Source organism: Rhinolophus sinicus, chromosome 3, assembly GCF_057876585.1.
Source record: "Rhinolophus sinicus isolate RSI-liver-muscle chromosome 3, RSI-T2T, whole genome shotgun sequence".
NCBI lineage: Eukaryota > Metazoa > Chordata > Mammalia > Chiroptera > Rhinolophidae > Rhinolophus > Rhinolophus sinicus.
The window spans coordinates 48,749,596-48,761,054 of NC_142503.1; the positions used below are offsets into that span (position 1 = coordinate 48,749,596).

At 41.7% G+C, this 11,459-nt stretch overlaps 1 protein-coding gene across 1 annotated transcript in view; it reads left to right on the forward strand.

Annotated features, from left to right (window-relative positions):
• SV2C (synaptic vesicle glycoprotein 2C) overlaps positions 1–11,459 on the forward strand; it is a 183,195-nt gene that overhangs the window by 163,961 nt on the left and 7,775 nt on the right. The gene's annotated exons all lie outside the window — the stretch shown is intronic.

The window sequence follows — 11,459 nt, forward strand, 5'->3', positions numbered from 1 at the left end:
GTGTGCTCAAAAGGGGCTCCTTACGAATAACAAAAGACACTCCTATCACTCAGGAAATTCCGATGGTTTTAGGAGCTCTATGCCAAGGACTGGAGACAAAGACCAAATATACTTCTTATATGGTAACACTTTTCCACTGTGTAAATGCTCTACTTTTCTCCTGTTCACTACACCTCAACATCAAGGAGAAGCATGACATTGTGATTGCAGAGTCTTAGACAGATGACCAGTGACATTTCAGAAAGATCATGGACAGTGGGTGGTACATGACGATTTGAGGGACACAGAAAAGGGTGGAAAAACCCTGATGTCCACATAAGAAACATCCAAACCTGTAGAGATTTTTGTAAGAGTTTATTTAAGCCAAAACTGATGACAATTGCCAGGAAGCAAGGTTTCAAATGATTCAAAGGAAAGCAGTTTGCATTTTCTTTTACACATTTGGAATTAAGGAGGGAACCTAAGGAAGATGACAGGAAGGTGGGAGAGACAAGGCAGGGATCAGACTACAGGACAGTTAACAAGATTATGTGCTCTCTTGAGGGTGGTCACACTTTAGAAGGAGAGATCTGCAAAGAGACATTTCAAAGGTGTTTTAACCTACCGTGTTTCCCCGAAAATGAGACCTAGCCGGAACCATCAGCTCTAATGCGTCTTTCGGAGCAAAAGTTAATATAAGACCCGGTCTTATTTTACTATAGTAAAATAAGACCAGGTCGTATATAATATAATACCTGGTATACTATAATGTAATATAATATAATATAATTAATATAATATAATATAATATAATATAATATAATATAATATAATATAATATAATGTAATATAATGTAATATAATATATCAGGCCTAATATAATACATAATATAATATAATATAATATAATATAATATAATATAATATTACTACCGGGTCTTATATTAATTTTTGCTCCAAAAGACACATTAGAGCTGATGGTCCAGCTAGGTCTTATTTTTGGGGCAACACGGTAGATGCACAAAAATAGTGCACAGGGCTTGCTTAAGGCAAAGATAAGCCTTTTACTAAAGAAGTTATACAACCATAAGGAACTAAAGTTGTGCAACAACCTGAGTGAGCTTAAAAGTGCAGTCATTTCCAAACCCTCCAGAAAGGAAGACAGTTTCTGGCCTTGTGGGACTTTCAGCAATGCTGCGGGACTTTGAGTTATGCTGTAACTTACTCTTCTGATTTATAATCTGTGAGGTAATAAATGGGTATTGTTTTAAGCCATACACACAAAAAAGTTATATTCCTGGGCCATGCCTACTGACCTTGACCTTCCCAGTTAGAAATTTATGACCAGGTCACTCTGTGTGGTCACTTTCAGTAGAATCCCTTTCGTCACATACGCATGATCTACTCAATCATCGGCCATTGGCAATTAAGCTCAATCTCCACTACCTCTCCCCTGTCCACCTCTGGGAAAAGGGCCAAAAGTTCCGACTCTCCTTTCTCCATTATTTCTCCACTCACAGGCACTGCCACCACCTAAGTTTCTTTCAGCCCTCTTTGGGGATAGGACTAGGAAGTGCCAACAGAAGATACATTTCATTTATTGGTTTCCATCAGGGCTTGTTGGAGCCCCACCCTCTATATTTTAACTGGGGGAAAAAATAATAACAAATTTTTCCTCATCTCTTGGAATTTTCGAAGAGTGAAAAACATGGAGGGATAGGTTGACCTGGATTTATCCACCATTTATTCACCCCATTCTTCACTTCACCTCCCTTCTTTGTCTTCCCCTCTGATAAAAATTCCAAACTTCCTGAAAGTCATAAACATAGCCCACCTTGTATAATAGGCCACGTATCCAGCTCATTTTGGTTCTCACTTTTGGCCTGTATGTCCTTCTGCATCTAGTCAGTGACTTCCTGTTGTTACCCTGTGGGTAGGGTAGAGCTCCGCTGCTCGTGCTTCCTGTGTCCTTATAGCCAGGCGGCCATTTTCACCCCTCCTCCCTGGAGCTCAGGGCAAGGAGCTCCCACCTTGTAAGTGATGAAATCCAGGCTCCCCTTGCTTGGCTCCAACTCTGCAAAGACCCCCTCAGCCTAGCAGGCCTGTCTCGTGGATATTCTTCCGGCAGCATCTCCTACCTTTCTCTGGCCACTGGCTTCCTTCTTCCCACCCTTTTACACGTGCGCAATTTCTAGACATGGCCTCAAAAAGGATTTGAAAGTAAAACACTGATTGTGCCTACCTGCTATTTCCTGCCGGTGCTGGGCAGTTGCTCCTGTTACCCAGCACTGTGGGATGGTCCTCTTCCTAGATGAGCTAAAATCAAAACATCTACCCAGAATTAATGAACCTAAGCCCTCCCCTTAGGAGAATTCTTATTTTGACAGAGAAGTTCCCATTGCTTCCCCGTGCTCAATCCTGAAGGCCTATAATCCTAGGTCTCTTACTGACCAGCTCTGTGACCTCAGGGAGACCACTCAGCATAACTGTGCCTTAGTTGTTTGAGATACAATATGAGGAGATTGAAATAAATGGTATCTCGGGTCCTTTCTAGGTCTGGAATTTGCCTCTTCTTCTGGTATTCCATAACAGCACTTGTGTTCATTCTTTCTTGACTACATTCTACATCTGTAGTCATGAAGATAAAGACCTCACTTATTTTTTTGAATGATGAAGGAATCTTTCATTCAACTGTCTTGTGTAACCCAATGTACACTCCACCCATGTCCCTGCTTTATTTTCCTTTATAGGCCTTAGCATTAAATTATATATGTTTACATTTTATGTGACCTGAGTCACTTTGGCCATTCAGCAAATGTCAGATCCTTTTTTGTCTCTGGCAATTAAAAATAGAGGGTGAGGGGATGAAGAGGATCGGTTGTCTTCACCCACCATCTTGTCCCCAGGTGCTGTATGGCCATGGAAGCAGATCCTACCGAATGTGCAAACAGGCACAAAAACAGTCCTTTGGCCGGTTCTTGACTCCAGGGGAGTCCATATCTCTGCTTTTGGGCACTGACCAAGCCCTTGCATGACAGGGCCATGGACATCATGATATGCTGACAGCAGGACCACCAGACTTGGGGCCTGTCAATCAGCAGAGTGTGCTGTTAAGTGTTGGGGTGCAGGACCAGTGGACTCTAGCATCTGGAGTCTAGGCCAAGGGTACCATTTCACTGGTATGAGGTTGTGGGGCTTGGAGGATGCTTGTCTGTCCATTGTGCTAAAGACAGAAAATTGTTTCCAATGAACTGCATGCCTTTTCTTTTTCCCAGTGACATACTCATTTATTATCATTATCAAGTATTATGTACTGTACAGAATTGTATGTGCTATATTTTTCTCATCCCCCACCCCCTCCCCTTTGGCCCTGTTCAGCTTGTTCTCTACATCTATGAGTCTGTTTCTCTTTTGTCTTGTTTATTCATTCATTTTGTTTTTTTTAGATTTCATATATAAGTGAGAACACATGGTATTTGTCTTTCTCTGCGTGACTTATTTCACTTAGTATAATGTTCTCTAGGTCCATCCATGTTGTTGCAAATGGCAAGATTTCATTCTTTTTTATTGCTGAGTAATATTCCATTGTGTGTGTGTGTGTGTGTGTGTGTGTGACATATTCTTTATCCATTCATCTATTGATGGACATCTAGGTTGCTGCTGTATCTTGGCTATTACTAGTAATGCTGCAGTGAACATAGGAGTGCATACATCTTGTCGAATTAGTGTTTTTGGTTTCTTCAGATAAATACCTGAAGTAGGATTGCTGGATTGTATGTCAGCTGTGTTTTTAATTTGTTGAGGAACCTCCATACTGGTTTCTATAGTGGCTGCAATAATTTACAATCCCACCAACAGGACACAAGTGTTTCCTTTTCTCCACATCCTCACCAGCACTTGTTATTTGTTGATTTATTGATGATATCCATTCTGACAGGTATGAGGTGATATCTCATTGTCATTTTGATTTGCATTTCTGTGATGAATAGTGATGTTGAGCCTTTTCTCATATGTCTGTTGGCCATCTGCATGCCCTCTTAGGAGAAATGTCCATTCAGGTCCTCTGCCCATCTTTTAATTGGACTTTTTTGTTGCTGTTAAGTTGTATGAGTTCTTTATGTATTTTGGATATTAATCCCTTATCAAATGTATCATTTGTAAATATGTTCTCTCGTTCAGTAGATCCATCTGCATATCTTGAATACCATTCATATCATCAGTGAAAAATGATTTCCATGTTTATTAACAAACCTTCTCATGAAGATTTCTAAAGTGATATTTAAAGCCCTAAATAACCATTGTGGACTGTGGATTCCTGATTAACATGTTTAATCAGGCTGGTAGGGTGTACATTTATTTGTTTACTGTCTGTCACCCACTAGAATGTGAGCTTTTGAAGGCAGGACTTTGTTTTCCTTATTTACTACCATAACTCCAGGTGAATGAATGAATGAAAGAAAGAAACATCTTTTTAAAACTCAGCTGGTTATGGGCGATTGTTTTCCTCCCTATATGAGCTCCCTCCCTCTCCAGGGTAAGCTGGCTGGGCCAATTGTGAGTGAAGGAGGAACCCTATTCAGTTCCCTTTCTGCTGCCCTTCTTTTTACTTTTTGAATTGAGGAATAATTGAGGAATAAAGTATTATATTAGTTTCAAGTATACAATATAATGATTCAATATTTGTATATATTGCAAAATGTTCACCACAGTATGTCTAGTTAATATCTGTCACCATACATAGTTGTAGAATTTTTTTCCTTGTGGTGAGACCTTTTAAGATTTACTCTCTTAGCAACTTTCAAATATGCAATACAGTATTATTAACTATAGTCACCACACTGTACACTATATCCTATGACTTATTTTATAACTAGACGTTTGTACTTTATGACCCCCTTCATCCATCTCACCGACCTCCCCCAATCCCTATCTCTGGCAACCACCAATCTGTTCTCTGTATCTATGAGTTTGTTTGTTTTAGATTCCACATATAAATGAGATCATACAGTATTTGTCTTTCTCTGTCTGACTTATTTTGCCCTACTCTGTCCTGTTCCGCTTCTGTCATCCACAGCCTGTAACCTCCCGATCTTTCAGCCGTCAGCTCCCCGCCCCCATACAGCACTGCCTGTTGGAGACCCTCTTCCTCCCCTTCCCAGCCTTCTCCATCAATACCGTGGAGGAGACCAGAATTCACATGCTGCTAGAAAATAGCTGGGTAACTTCAGATTAGTCCTGTTAGTTTTCTGGGGTTTGGTCTCCAAATCTGAGAAATGGGGGGTGAGTCAGACATTGTGCTATTTAGATCATCTCATTTAACCTTGTTTACTCCTCACTCTAACCCTACAAGAGTAGGTAGCTTTACTCTCTTTTCAGGTGAGGAAAACAAGGCACAAAGAAGGGAAGTAACTTGCCCTGGACCATGTGTGACTCAGGTGCTGCTCCCAGTGCAGACATATCTACCTGCTCCCAGTGGGTCTCGGGTAGAGCTCTGGGAATCTGTTTCTCAGAAGCTCCCCTGGCAATTGGGATGGACAGCCATGTTTGTGAACCTTGGCCTTAGATGAACTCCAAGTTGCCTCCCAATGCTCACTTTCATTCTGTCATTATTTATCTTGGCCCAGGCCCTCACTTCCTAGCTGGCTTTAACAGATAAATGATCAGACACAAAGGCTTCCATTATTAGCTGTGCACGAATATTTGCATTTCAACAGGAATAAGAACTAGGAAGACCCTTGATGGCGGTGGGGGTGGGAGGGAGATGAGGGGTGCTTTGGGCCCAGAGATTGCTCCCAGCTCACAACTCACAGGTACGTCCTTCTCCGCTTACGTGTGAGCGAGGAGAGCCCTAATGACAGTGCCGTCTCCCTAGGTTAAGGAGGACACACAGATCTCACACTTACCATACTACTTACTTGGATGAGACAAACTTTCTCTTTCTTTGAAGATTAGAAAGCAATTCAGTCTTTTCTGACTTAAGTATGTGAAATTCGATTTTTTTTTCCCCTCTGAAAAAGTAAGATGATAGTCTGGCGATAATAAACACACATGACCCAGCTAATGCCCATTCAAATGGCCATTGCAGAAATCTACTTCCAACCTATTTTAAAGATAGCAGGACATTCCTTAGTTCATTTCACAAGTGTCCTATGCATCCCTGTGCCAGTCCCAAAAAGGGGTTGGAATGACTGAATGTAAGAACTACACGGTCCAACCCTAAAAATGTGGCTGGGACCTCACTAAGGTTAACTCCAGACAGGGGATCTCTGCAGTTGGTACAACCCAGCCCTTAGGAGGGGAGCAGGAAGGTGGGCCTCACCCAGCAGGGAAGGCCTCCATGGCTGCCTCAAGTCCAACCTATAGCAACTGAGTGAGAGTTGGAAGAGAAGGAAAGATTCATGTTAGGTGAGAAACTGATTGCCTGTGGTGCAAATGAGCTGTGAAACCAGCATACACAAGAGAAGTTAAGAGCCAGCAGAGAAGAAGAAAGAGGCTGGAGGCCTTTGCATTCGATTCCTCTCCTGTGGCCACAGCACCGCATTCTAAACATCTTCCCTGGTGGGGCTACACGGCCTGATCTTCCCTAACAGACACATGCAAACAGAGGAGGTCTCATGTGTGAACGTGTTGACTGAAGCATCATTTATGTTCCCCCAAACTTGGAAAGCTCCTAATTATCCAATGGTATGGTTACAGAAATAATGGTTATTCGCTAAATCACTTCATTTTAAATGAAACATAAATGACATGGGACAAACAGTTACGTTACTGATTGGAAAAAGCAGAAAGCAAATTTCTAAAATTCTGTCACGTGTAAAAAATGTGGATATGATTGGAAGCACTCTAAAGGGAACTCAGAAGTGAAAATCATTTGTTGAAGGCTGGAGTGGATGTTTTGCCTTTGTAATTTCCTTTAGTATGTAACAGTAAATCCAAATCAATTAAAAAATGGAGAAGTCTGTGGGAGACTGCAGGGTTCTCAGCCCTGGATACACTTTAACATCACGCAGGCTTCCTAAACTACCAATGCCTGGGCCTCCAGGAGAGCAGTGAAGTTGTAATTTCTGTGAGCATGACCCTGGGGCATATATCACTGTTTTCAAAGTTCCACAGGTGTTATTATGCGCCCAGGTTTGAACACCACTGGGTGAGGCTGTGGTTATACGTGTCCGGGCACCCTAGTCAACCAGATGGCTCTCCTCACCCCAAGTTAAGAACAGGCTGCATGAGGCAATGGGAAACTTATTTGGGGACTGACGGAAGGCAGGCCATTGGCACTTGAGAAGCCATTGGGGGAGATGCATCAGGCAGACCTGAGTGGGGTACCACAGAGCTAAATTAGGAAGATGTGAGAGGCAGAGAACACCTCTACCCATGTTCCATCCTTCACCTGGCAAGCTCCTCCTATTCCTTCAAACCAGTTCTGTCCCCACCCATCCCCTCTGAGAAAGCTCCCTTCCACTACCCCACCCTAGCCTGAGATCACTTGCCATCCTCTGTGCCGCCATAATTCCCCGTGGGTAGCTTTGTCACTGCACTTAGCATGTTGTGTTACCATGATCTCTTTGCATCTGTCTTACCACAAATAGGCACTTTATCTTGTTCATTTTGGGATCCCTGGTGTCTAGTGTGGTGCTGAGCATATAATAGATGCTTAATGAACGATTGCTAAAGGAGGAAATGCGTAAGAGAATGTGTAAATGAGGATTATGTTAATGACACATTTGCTTCTTAGACAAATATTCAAGGGGTTTCTGGTGTTCTTACCATTGTAGTCCTATAGCTCAGATGGAGTCAGTATTAAAGTAGCTTTTTTTAGGTTAACCTGGGGAACCTAGACGTCATTTGTAATATTGTTTTTGTGAGAAAAATGAAATTAATTCTGTTTGATTTCAAATAGTCCACTTCCAGCTGAATCTTTAGATCACTGAGTATTCCTGACTGAAGGATTGCCTGTCCTTTCCCAAATGCCCCACGCTGGGACCCTGCTACCAATGACTGGACTGAGCTGTCCAGGAAAAGTTCCTTTCCAAAGTTTAGACTAGACAAAGAGAATGCTCACAGTTTACCCTTTAACAGGTACATTCCATGAGCTCAGTCTGGATCTACACCATTTCACTCCATTTCACAGCATACCATTTATTATTTTTCTTTTCTTAACAATTTCATCAATCAATGGGGCAGCTATTTCAGCCGATGTTTAAAACAATGGCTAACACGCACACGGTGCCTACCAGATGCGCCAGGCACTGCCTGAGTGCTGCCATCCTTCAGTGTCCCTTTCTCCTTCCCAGGGGCCTCAAAATATCCCAGCTGATCCTGCCCTGAAGTCAGAGAAGCCAAATAAGAAAGAGACTGGATAGGAGGAGGGCAAAGCTACCCTCCCTCACTTTATCCAGAATGGAGCCTACAGTTTTCTTTTCCCAGCCACCAATTACTACATACGAGTATAATTATATAAATGAACTAAGACTCACTAAATTGCAAAGGCCCTGGAGGAGGGGCCACAGTCCAGCTGCAGCAAGGGGACACTCTGGCAGCCATGCCCCCATCAGCTGAGCTGAAGCCAGCTGCCTGGACCAGCACCTCATTCTCAGACTGGGAATTAATGGTGCTAGAGAAGAGCTACCTTAATGGAATGGGGGACAGGACTGCTACACTCACAGGGTACTGTTTGGGGGAAAAATTCCCACTTAAAGGATTTAAATCGATAGGTTGAGCAAGAATGGAAAACAAAGGATTCTGGCTGGAGAGGTGGGGGAATGAGGGATGGAACTTCTAGAAAGATGATAGATCATTTCAGTCTTTCTCCTTGGTGCTTGCTGGTTAAGAGAAGGTACAGAACATCTTTTGTCCTGCTGCTAAGTTGACAAGGGGGGACCCTCCACGTTCTGAGCTCCCCATCCTCAGAGGACTTTAGGAGCACATGGTGGCTTGTGCTTTGTACGTCTGCAGAAGTTAATGCCATGCCTTTAAGTAAAAACAAGGGAATAAATAAACTAAAAGCTTCTTTATAAACAGATAACCCCCAAGGGAGAGACACTTTGAGAATGATTTTTCTAAGACAGCTGTGCCTCCAATGCATAGAAAATCACAGCCTCCAGCTACAAGTATTTGAAGAAATAATTTACTTATCCAAGCAAAGGACAGTCACGTTTTCTCGAATGCCAACATTAATTTAAGGAGGCTATATGCTTTGCATCCACACCAGATTTTCATGTGAAGAGCTGCCTCTGCTTGGTAAACGAAGAAGGAGAGTCTTAGGAAATAAGGATTTGATCGTCTTTTTTTTTAGAAGCTTCAGATACCAGATGCTTCTGACGCATGTCTTAGTGCTGCCCAGAAATCTCAGGAAGTTGTCCTCTCGTCTGGTACACTTTGAGAGAGATAAGGAGATAGCCACCTGTATTTTATACCCTGCTCTGAGTTATACCAGAGGTTTATAGCTTGGGAAAATATGGTTATTGTAACACAGATGTAAATTCTGCAAGTGTCATTCTCCAGTCTCAGCATTGAGAGACTTCTTCATACAGAAGAATGTTTTTCTTTCTTATCAGCAACTACCCATTTTTTCCAGAACAATACAGCTTATTTCACCACCGTAAGATGTATTTGGTAATTTATGAAACAAAAAATGTACTTTAAAAAAAAGTAAAAGAAGCCAGTTTGAAAAGGCTACATACAGTATGATTCCAAGTATATGACATTTTGGAAAAGGCTAAACTATGGAGTCAGTAAAAAGATCTATGGTTGCCAGAAGTTGGGGTGAGGGAGGGAGGGAGAGAGGGATGAAGGGAGAGCACAGGGGATTTTTAGAGCAGTGAAACTGTTATTCTGTATGATGCTATAATGGTGGATATGTGCCATTATACATTTGTGAAAGCCCATGGAATACATAATATAAAGAGTGAATCCCAATATAAACTACAGACTTCAGTTAATGATAATGTATTAATATTGGCTCAACAACTGTAACAAATATACCACACTAAGATATTAATAATGGAACTGGGGGGGAGGGGAAATATGGAAATTCTCTTTACTTTTCACTAAATTTTTTGTAAACCTAAATCTGCTCAAAAAAGTCTCAATTTTGTTTTTGTTTTGTTTTTTAGATTAATGCCTGGCGCATTGCACTATTGAAATATTTATTCAATCCATACATACAATTTCCCGAACGGGAAGTCAAAAGTCCTAGTTAATGGGAGCCAAAAAAACGATTAATTTTTAAAATTTTTCAGCCTCAGCCTCATGGTATCATCTCTGTGGAGATGGGGGAGGCGGTGGGTGATGATACTATGCTATGTAGTAAGTCTTCTTTGGTGCCCAACATGTAGCCTCAAGCTATTTCATTTGAAAACAGTTATTAGTATATTAAATCTCCTTTTCCTTTTGGTGGTTGTTGCTATTAGTGGTCTCTTTTCTTAAAAACAAGCCAAAAATAATAAGAAGGATACAAATTTAGCTTACCCTGTTCTCAAGAAGTTCCTGTTTCTCTCAATTAGAGATTCTGTTACACCCATTCCTTACTCAACTTTCTAGATGTCATAGCCAAAAAGAAAGTCAGTGCTTGCTGTCCGTTTTCCAGTCTGTTCTGATTAGTGAAATCACCAGCCTGCACTAACTCACAGGCTTGGTTCCTACAGCTCAAGAGGAGGGCGGATTCCTTTCCTGTGGTGTGGGTGGGATAATAACCTCAATAAATATCTCCATGTTGAAGAAAATATCACTAGGAACAGCCCAAGTAGTGATGAGTAGTTGTTATGATTGGCCAAAAGAAAAGCCACACTTACAAATTTGTAAACCAATCAAAGGAAAATGCGTACTAAATGCTGCATTTTGCGCACTTAAAATGAACGCATTTCCCTCTGGAGGAGGAAAAAAACGTACGCAGCGATTACCCTACATTCAATGTGACTTTGCTATACATGGGTACCCCGTGACAGACAAAAAACTGAACTAACATGAAAGCAGAGGAAATTCATATTATCTCATGACATCAGTGATCTTGATACTCTCATGAACAAAATTAAGTTTCCTGCCCAGGAGGCTTCGGTAAAATCACACTCAACACACGCAAAGATAGCCATTTTTCTTTCCCAAAGAATGTCTTAAGGAATGGGATGTGTCTTAGCGACATACCGCCTGCACAGCTTAAATGCCAGCAGAGTATGCAAGATCTCAAGGCCTGCGATCTGATTCTCCTCTGTGATATTCTCTTGGACTTGCTTCCCACCTGGAACTCTGACAAGGATGTAAGAAATGTGTCAGTAGCTCATTGATGGGCCGCCCAGCTCAGTAGTCAGGTTCTGCCTGCCACCAAACAACGTTCGGGAAGAGAGTATGATCGTTAACCTCCATGGTACTGGAAAGATGAGGAATACAATCCAGTCATCCCTGACTTTTCCCGAAAATGGGCTTTAGTTATTAAAAACCTTGCACATTAGTTAAGAAAAAATAGGGAGTTAAAAAAAAAGAAA